At 35.7% G+C, this 10,773-nt stretch overlaps 1 pseudogene; it reads right to left on the bottom strand.

Moving 5' to 3' along the window:
- Nucleotides 1–1,082: 1,082 nt before the first annotated feature.
- Nucleotides 1,083–1,985, bottom strand: LOC120267359 (annotated as a pseudogene).
- Nucleotides 1,986–10,773: the final 8,788 nt, after the last annotated feature.

The following is a 10,773-nucleotide window of genomic DNA, read 5'->3' as shown; positions in this document are numbered from 1 at the left end:
CGAACCTTTTTCTTCATTGCTGCACATCCCATAGTCCTCTTCATGGTTCGTATCACTGTAGTCACCATCTTTTCCTTATTTAATCAGCATCACCAGCATTCTTTTCATTAACCATTTCAAACTAATCGTTGGGATCCTTACCAAGGTTTGGAAACATTATTAATGATATATATATATATATATATTTTTTTTTTAAAAAAAAAGTTGACTCAAGGACAATGAAGCCAAACTTACCACCGTTGCTAACCCTTTTTATAATCAATTAAGCCTCTTTCTTAAACTCATGAGATGTCCTGACGAAGCTAAATCATGTATGGTTTTTCAAAGGAAATATAAAACAATTCAAAAATCATGCATGCATGGCATGATGTAATGTTGGGTTGCATTCCCATTGGTTTTTTTAATGCACGTAAATAAGCATGCTTCTCATTTTGGAAATTCCACGTGCATGGTAATTTTTTTTTAAATTTAAAATTTTTTTTTTTTAACAATCAAGGTTTTTTATGTCATCTTTTTGCTAATTTAGAATCCTTTTTTTATAGCAAAATAAGATCTTTATTCCAACATAATATTTCATTGGAATGTTCGTCTTTTAATTGAGACTAAGAGATTTAATCCTTGTTTTTCATATCTAAACACAGCTATTTTTTTTAGGCTACGGTGAGGGGTAAAGAAGGTATGACTCTGTTCTTTGTCTGTTGTAATCCAAGTTGTGGCCATCGGTGGAGAGATTGATTACTCTAGTTCTGTTTATCCACCGGCTCATTGTTTTTCGCCAGTGCTCCTAATTTGATAGATCCTCAATAAAACTAGCCCTTGCTTTGTGTCCTTTGATGTTCTCTTTTCGTATTCTCAATGGCTTCATTGTGAAATTCATACTGAATCAATGTTTATGCTCTATTTCATCAATATCATGTTTCAAACATTTCATGCCGAAATTCACATTGATAGTAATTTTGTTTCACAATCAACAAGCCAAATTCTATGTAATCAGATACTATATATAAAAAAAAAATTCAGATAGTTCTCAACATTTCATCACATTTGCAGTAATTATCAATGATCATGATCGATACAAATTATCAATCCATCGTTATCATCTCCTTCACCCACAAAGGAAGAGATAAATGAAAACAAAGAGCCGAACTAGAAATAGGATTATCAAAAGACAAACTTTTCAGCATGAAGTGCATGGAAATCAAACTCGACGCCCTTCCACTCAATCACACGTCCATATTTAACATCACCTCTGATCGAAATTCCAAGATACTGACAATGAAGCCGAATCTGATGAGTTCTACCGCTCTACGACCAAGCTCTTATTAGTATCTCATCTTTGCCAAAACCACTTTCATCTGCCTTACTTTCGACAGTTATATTCAAATCATCACACAAGTTGTTCTTCTGTCCATTGATCGATAAACTTCAAAGTAGGTCATCATGTCCTTCACCATCGAACCACCTAGAAGAGTTTTACCAACATCTGACATGGAATATAGGCGCCACATGTCGAAATTGGACTGGCCATGGCCAGAGCTTATGGTGAGCTTCTTCAAGTTGGGTGCATGGCCAATACAGAGAGCAATGTATGATTTCTTCACTTTGTGATTAGTGAATGCTTTCACTAACTTTGCTGCTACTTTGTTTGATTTAGTTATCACCATTAAACCACTTGTGTCTCCGTCTAGCCTATTGGCAAGATATAGTGCATTGTCTTCATTTGTTCCATTTTCGAGGGACGGAGGAGCCATATCGGAGAGAGCTTTAAGAAGGGTTTTGCAGTAGATCCTCGAGGGCTTATTCACAACCACCATCAACTCATCCTTGAATACGACATCACCAGCGCTGAGCTCGTACGCCCCCGACCTCGCCACCGCCATCATCACCCTCCTCAACTCCACCCCCTTTAATATCGCCCGGTACAGCTGTGTCATCGGCGTTGGAAACTTGTTCGTCGATGCTGCCGATGCTGCAATCGCTGCCATGGCTCCTTCGTTTTCACAACTTCTTCATGCTTTGGCTCCTTCGTCTTCATAGCCTCTTTTAGCTTCTTTGGCTCCTTCGTCTTCACAGCCTCTTCTAGCTTCTCTGGCTCCTTCATCTTCACATCCTCTTCTAGCTTCTTTGACTTCTTTGTCTTTGTGGGCTCCTCATCAATAGCAGCATCAAGTTGGGAGCAATGATGGTGTCAACAGTAGTGATCATGTCGATGATGGCAACGTCAGCGACAACAGATGGCGGTAGCGGCTTCAATAACTTTGTATTTTTTTTCTCTTTTTTTTTAATAACTAGTAACGACAATGGCAACGATAGTCAAAGCGGTGATGGTGACAACGGAAGCAGTGACGCCGGCGACAACAGGCGACAACAGGCGATGACAAGCAACAGCCGGCAATAGAGGCATTTATATATATATATATAAATATTTATGTAAATATATATATATATATATAAGAGGAGAAAAGACCTTCTCTTTTTCTTCTGCTTTTCTTCTCCCGTCTTCTCTCTTTTTTTTTCTTTCTCTCTTTGTTTTCCTTGCTAGTTCCTCTCTTTTCAAAGATTCATTTGATCTTATCTTTTCCATCAAAACCCTCCGTAAAATCATAACCCATAATGAACCAAGTCAAGTTGAGGATAAAATCAAATTTAAAATTTTAATTAAAATTTCTAAATTTAATTAAATTAATAAAAATTCAATTTGCCTCATGATATGTGTTTAGGTGCCCCATGGTTTGTACTTTCTCAGGTTATATGAGATTTAGGATCACCTCGGGATGTGTATTTTGGCTATCCCGAGATCTAAAATTGCATTGAGATAGGTGTTCTCAAGAGCAATCTTGTAATTTGCATTTATGCCTCGAGAAAAATTCTCAGGGGCAATTTTGTAATTTGTAATTTATTTTTTTATTTGTAATTTTTTATTTGCAATTTTTTATTTGCCTCGGGATTTGTATTCTAGTCCAAGACAACCAAATAATTTATTTTAAAGGGAAAATCCAAAATCAATTAAGATTAGGTCATTTAAATTTTAATTCTAAATATATCCATGATTAAGATATATTTAAATTTTAATTAAATTGGGATTTGGGTTCTATTAAGACATATGTTATATTATTTATATATAAACAATCTTTATTTGAGGGTGAGTGACAAAATGTTTGTACTCATGTTTTATCATCTCTTTTAGTAGATTGTTTATCTCCGGGTTTGGTCCCCTCAGATGTAGGGGAGTGGACGCTGAACTGGGTTACTAATTTTATGTGTCTTTTTTTGTTTGGTTTGTGTGAGATTTCTTTGAGTGTTTGAGTGTTCTCTAAACCCACAAACCACACCGACAGAACTAACAATATTGAAGGTGGGAATGTTGAATGTTTATATTATTTGTTGGAACTTCACATCATAGGTAGCAAACTTGGCCTACATCTGATCTCTCTCTGCCTTTAGCACTTGCAATATTTTTATTCCATTCTTCCTCCTTATGTTATTTCTTCTCCTCAATTATTTCTTTAGGCACCCATTTTCATGATGACAACCTTGGTCTTTCAACTTATATAATTAATTATATCCTTCAACCATTAGCCTTCTCCTTCTTGACTTCAACTGTATCGCACAACAGATCTAACTCATTGGGTAGTGGAGGTTCCTTGATTAGAAAATCTTTGTATTATCTCTTACTACCTCTAGTGGTTTTAGTTTTTCTATTAACACATGAAAAAAATTATATGAAAACTATTATTCATATTGAGTATATTGTTAAGAATATTCTATAAATATAAAGAGAGTAATAAGAATAGAGAGCCAGAATATTTACCAAAAACCCAAAAACACTGTAAAATTGACCTCTTCTTCTTCTTCTTCTTCTTCTTCTTCTTCTTCTTCTTCTTCTTCTTCTTCTTCTTCTTCTTCTTTTTATTTCTCTCTCTTTTCTTTCTCTTCTCTATATTACAAATTATACAAATGAGGGGGTATTTATAGGATTACAAGAGTTGAATGAACGGGTAGGATCGATTTGATCCAACGGTCCAAAATACCTGATTGGTGGAATAGTAACAGTACCGGTGACTGCTACAGTACCATATGGATGACTGCTTCAGTATTTTCTAGATGGTTGCTACAGTAATACCACATTGCTACAATAACATCCATTATAATATTTATTTATAGCACTCCCCCTTGGATGCCTACGACTAAAGGATATGCCTTATTAAAACCATGCTAGGAAAAACCCAGTGGGATAAAAACCTAGCTAAGGAAAAAGAGTACACTATCCTTCATACATTTGAGGGTTACTGTCTCATTAAAAACCTTGCCTCAGAAAAATCCATTGGGACAAAAACCTTGGCGAAGGGAAAAAGAGTATAGTCTCCCCCTCAAATAAATAACTTTTAACTTATATCAGAAGTACTTACATCCTTAAGTCTTCTCATCCCGATTTTGTGTTTAAGTCTTTGGTGAATGCACTTAGGAAGTGATTTTGTGAATAGATCAGCTTGATTCTCACTGGATTGAATCTTTTGAACTTCTATAAAGCCTTCTTTCTGGAGATCATGAGTGTAGAAAAATTTTGGTGATATATGCTTCGTTCTGTCACCTTTAATATAACCTCCTTGTATTTGAGAAATACAAGCACTGTTGTCTTCATAAATTACTGTAGCATTTGTTGTTACTGATGGTAATTTGCATGATGACTATATATGCCCAATCATAGATCGTAACCATTGGCATTCACGACTTGCTTCATGGAGAGCTAGAATTTTAGCATGATTTGATGAAGTAGCTGTAAGAGTTTGTTTTGTGGAACGCCATGAGATAGCTGTACCATTGTAAGAAAACATGTATCCAGTCTGAGATCGCCCTTTGTGAGGATCAAACAGATACCCAGCATCAGCAAAGCCTGTGAGGTTGGATGAAGAATCTTGTGGATAGAATAAACCCAGATCTATAGTTCCTCGTAAATAATGTAGCACATCTTTTACTCCTTTCCAGTGTCTTCGTGTCAGTGTAGAACTGTATCTTGCTAGAAGATTTACTACAAAAGCTATATCTGGTATGGTATTATTTGCAAGGTACATTAATGCACCGATTGCACTTAAATATGGAGTTTCTGGACCAAGAATGATCTTTCCTTCTTCAGGTGGGCGAAATGGATCTTTCTGAACATCAAGAGTCCGGACAACCATTGGCGTACTCAGTGGATAAGCCTTCTCCAAATTGAATCTCTTTAGTACCTTTTCTGTATAGGTTGATTGATGCACAAATATTCCTGAGGATAAGTGATCGATTTGTATACCTAGACAGAATTTGGTTTTTCCCAAATCTTTCATTTCAAATTCTTTTCTCAGATATGATGCTGCAATTGCAATTTCAGAAGGAGTGCCTACAAGATTTAAATCATCCACATATACTGCTATCACAACAAAACCGTTAGTATAACTTTTAATAAACACACATGGACATATACTATCATTTTGGTACCCTTCTTTTAGAAGATATTCACTGAGACGGTTATACCACATCCGTCCAAATTGTTTTAATTCATAAAGAGATCTCTGCAATTTAATAGAATATAAATGTGGTTGATTTTATATCCTTCAGGGATTTTCATATATATGTCATTTTCAAGTAATCCATACAGATATGCTGTGACAACATTCATTAACTGTATATCTAATTTATTACTTGCTGCCATGGCAATTAAAAATCGGAAAGTAATTCCATCTATTACAGGAGAATATGTCTCTTCATAATCAATACCAGGCATTTGAGAAAAACCTTGAGCAACCAGTCTTGCTTTGTATCTCATAATTTGATTATTTTCATTTCTTTTTCTCGCAAACACCCATTTGTAACCGATTGGTTTGATCTCTTCTAGTGTTGGCACTATCGGCCCAAACACCTCACGTTTTGATAGAGAATTTAGCTCAGCCTGGATAGCTTCTTTCCATTTTGGCCAATCATTTCTTTGTCGACATTCTTCAATAGATCGTGGCTCTAGATCATTATCAATATTTATTTCTATATCTAAAGCCACATTGTAGATGAATATATCATTTATTTCGGTCTCATGCCGATTCAATCTTTGACCATCATCTACATAACAAATTGAATTTTCAACATTTTCAAAAATATCATTCTCCCTTGATTCCTCACTAACTTGTTCTGAGGGTTTTATTTTTCTGCTTCCTTTTTCTAGGAGCTGAATCTTTGGCGCCAATTGGTCTTCCACGTTTTTGTCGTGATTTATTTTCTACTTGATTTTCTTTCAATGGATTCTTAGGAATCTCAATTCTTGCAGGAGCATTGGTAGCTGGTATATATGATTTGGTTACCATTTTAGTATCAGTGAATGCATCAGGTATTTCATTTGCAATATTTTGCAATTTAATGATCCTTTGAACTTCAAGTTCACATTCATTGGTGCGAGGATCATATGTATGTAATCGTGATACACTCCAATCAATTTCTTTTGGCTCATTTTGAGTAATCATTTCTCCCCCTAATATAGGGAAGACAGATTCATCAAAACGACAATCTGCAAATCTTGCAGTAAATACATCCCCTGTTAATGGTTCTAAATATCGTATAATTGAAGGGGAATCATAACCAACATATATACCAAGTCTGCGCTGTGGACCCATTTTTGCACGATTTGGTGGTGGTATTGGAACATATACTGCACAACCAAATATTTTTATATATGAAATATCAGGCTCTTTACCCATAACAAGTTGATGTGGTGAATATGAATTACATGCAGTGGGTCGGATCCGTATTAAAGCTGCAGCATGTAAAATAGCATGACCCCACGCATTTGTAGCCATTTTCATCCTTAATAACATTGGACGGGCAATAATCTAGAGTCTTTTAATTAATAACTCTGCCAACCCATTTTGGGTATGTACATGAGCTACTGGATGCTCAATATGTATTCCAACTGCCATACAATAATCATAAAATGATTTTGATGAAAATTCACCACCATTATCAAGACGAATTGTCTTTATGGGATAATCTGGAAATTGTACTTTAGGCCTAATAATGTGTGCCAATAACCTTACAAATATTACATTTCTTGTAGACAGAAGTGAAACATGGAACCATCTAGTCGATGCATCGATTAAAACCATAAAATACCTAAATGGTCCACATGATGGATGTATTGGTCCACATATGTCTCTTTGTATTCTTTCTAAAAATTTAGGAGATTCACCAGTCACCTTAGTCATAGAAGGTTTGGTTATTAGCTTTTCCATTGAGCATGTTGAACATGCATATTCATTATGTGTTAGGATTTTATAATCCTTCAGTGGGTGTCCATGAGAACTAATAATAATCCGGCGCAACATAATAGCACCAGGATGTCCTAGTCTTTTATGCCATATTTTAAATATCTCTGGGTCATTAACCTTCCGGGTTAATACCGTATGTGATTCCATCACTTTAATACGTGTAAAATATAATCCTGAGGATATACAGGGAAAGCTTTCAAATACACGTTTTTGGCATGAAATAACTTGTGTAATATAAAGATATTCTTTTCCTTCCTTATCAACCGTCTCTAAATGATATCCATTGAGACGTATATTTTTAAAGCTTAAAAGGTTCCTCCTAGACTTAGGGGAATAGAGAGCATTTTTCATCTGCAAGGATGTCCCATTTGGCAACATCAATGCTGTTTCTCCAGGACCTTCAACCAGGTCTGATGACCCTGCTATTGTGGCTATACATGCCTTTCTCATTGATAAGGATATAAAATATACTTTTCTTGTCAAAATAGTATGCGTTGTCCTGCAATCAATAATGCATTCATCATCATCCATATTCTAACAAAACATAAGAAAAACATAATTTAATAAAACATAAAGACATATTACAAATTAGACTATATGGAAATTTGACATATCTAAATATGTATTTTCAGTTACATTTAAATTATTTATATAATTATTCTCTATTGGATCAACTATAGGGTTGTCAGCAAAATTTGTCTCAATATCTTTACCTTTCTTATTTTTAAGTGATTCTTGGTAAAGATTGACAAAATGTTTAGGGGTCCTGCAAATTCTGGACCAATGACCTTCCAGGCCACAACGACAGTAGGTATCCCTTTTTGTTTCTGACCCCATCTTGTGGCTTTGTTGCTTTTGTTGATGTACATCAATTTTGCTATCGCGTGGTCCGATATTATTTCGGCCCCCACCACGACCGCGTAGTCCTCGACCACCATAATATCCTCGTCCACCTTGGTTTTTAAAACCAGTACTGTGACCACGCCATCTTTTTTGCCCAAAATTAATTTCTGGCAGTGGTGCTGATCCAGATGGTCGAGATTGATGATTCTGCATCAACAATTCATTGTTTTGCTCCGCCACAAGAAGACAAGAAATTAATTCAGGGAATTTTGTAAAATTCTTTTCTCTATATTGTTGTTGTAATATAACATTTAGTGCGTGAAATATTGTAAATGTTTTCTCGAGCATCATACCTTCCATTACTGTTTCTCCACAGAGACGTAGTACTGAAACAATTTTTAAATAGCTCGGAATTATATTCTTGCATGCTTTTAAAGTCTTGAAACCTGAGGCTTGACTAATCATTACGTGCTTTGGGCAAGTAAACCATTATGAGATGTTCAAATCTTTCTTTTAGGGATAACCACAATTCTTGTGGATCCTCAATGGTCAAATATTCATTCTTCAGGCCATCATCAATATGATGCCTTATAAATATTAAGGCTTTCGCCTTATTATCAATAGGCTCATTGTTATTAGCTTCAATAATTTTGCTCAGATTCCTTGCTTTCAAATGGAGCTTGATATCGAGGCTCCAGAATATATAATTGCTTCCTGAGATTTGAAGGGCCTCGAATTCTCTTTTTGCGATATTTGCCATTTTCTCTTCAAAACAATAATATAGCAGGTAATTAGAATAGAGTGTATAGAATAAATATAAATCATATACAGTGTTCATGTATATGGTACTATTCATATACGGTACTATTCATATCATACTGTTCATATGTTGCAATTATTGTAGCATCGGGAATAAAAATTTGTTTAAAAATGAGTATGAGTAAAGAGGAAGAAGAAAGAAAAATAAGGGAGAGAAGAAAGTAGGGACCGACGGAGAAGAAGAGCCGACGGGGAAGATCGAAGGGGCCGGCGGAGAAGAAAAAAGGATCGGATGTTCGCCGGTGGAGTTTTTACCTTATTGCCGATATTTGAGGTTCGCCATGGCAAACTTGGGGAAGATCATACCAGAGGATTTAGATTTGATGGAAAAACTCATTTAATATTAATATTATTGTTTTTCATGTTTATTTTAGATGTACTTGTATTATTAGCCTTAGTGGCTTTAGTATTGTATGTTTTTTATGTATGCTTCTAAGAAAAATATTATGTATAGTTGACTGAAATTATGTATTAAATAAAATGTATGGTTTGCTAGCAGTATTATGCTTACCTGCCGGACCTCCCTTCATTCAGTGTTAAAAATAGATGCCATATATATAACATATATATTAGATAAGCCAAAGAAAATTAAAGTCATATGAGCAAGTTCGTGCTGATAACATGTTAAGAAAATTTTATAAATATAAAGAGAGTAATAAGAATAGAGAGCCAGAATATTTACCAAAAACCCAAAAACCTTGTAAAATTAACCTTTCCTTCTTCTTCTTTTATTTCTCTCTCTTTTCTTTCTCTTCTCTATATCACAAATTATACAAATGAGGGGATATTTATAGGGTTACAAGAGTTGAATGAACGGCCAGGATCGATTTGATCCGACGGTCCAAAATACCCTGGTTGGTGGAATAGTAACAGTAACGGCGACTGCTGCAGTACCACATGGATGACTGCTACATTGTTGCGTCTGCTACATTGTTTCCGGGATGGTTGCTACAGTAACGCCGCGTTACTACAGTAGTCATCCATTATAATATTTATTTATAACATATTTTATATAATTAACAAATATATAACTTATTTACATGTATAGACTCTTATCTCTTATCCTATCCACCCAATGAACTAATCTTCTTTACAGTAACAAATGTAGAGAAACAAAGTAGCCAGAGATGGGGCAACACTAGTTGACTTAGTCTACTAACACGTGTCCAAATATGCGTGTAAACCGCAAGTGCATGGGTGTCAAAGTAATAATTACCCCGGTGAGTGGGTAGTCGAATCCACAGGGAACAGAAGTATTAGTATTAACCAATTCTTAGTTATCTAGTCGAAATCAATGGATATGATGAAATGAACTAATTGCAAGAGAATTAATAAGCAAGCAAACGGGCAAGAAAACAAGTAAAGGAGATCTCAATCAATAAAGATGAGGTACCCGGACAATGTTCCCCCTAGGATCTAACATGAAGCTCATGATTCACTAAATGCTTCTAAACCGAGTCTAATGAGTCGAGGTAATCCAAGAACAACCGGCCCTTGCCTCCAAGCCACCGGTACTAGTCCCCTACAAGGTCCCGGCGGAGAAATCGCTCAATCTCAACACCTCGCACCCCATATGACCGCAATACGCTCTAGGGACACCTAAGAGTGAAACCGATTCCTAAAGATAGATCCAACCCTAATTCCCGGCGAAGGATCCCTAACCCCCTACAAGGTCCCGGCGGAGAAATCTCTCAATCTCATGCCTCACACCAAATATGGTTGCATAGATTTTAGGGAATATGGAGATAGGAAACACTTAATCGGAAGGGAAAGGGGACACTCCACTATCTCATAACTCACCCTCTCAACCCTCTTTAACCTT

Source organism: Dioscorea cayenensis, chromosome 8 (genome assembly GCF_009730915.1).
Source record: "Dioscorea cayenensis subsp. rotundata cultivar TDr96_F1 chromosome 8, TDr96_F1_v2_PseudoChromosome.rev07_lg8_w22 25.fasta, whole genome shotgun sequence".
NCBI lineage: Eukaryota > Viridiplantae > Streptophyta > Magnoliopsida > Dioscoreales > Dioscoreaceae > Dioscorea > Dioscorea cayenensis.
The sequence above is the reverse complement of the archived record's forward strand: the minus strand, read 5'-3'. Positions and strand labels throughout refer to the sequence as shown.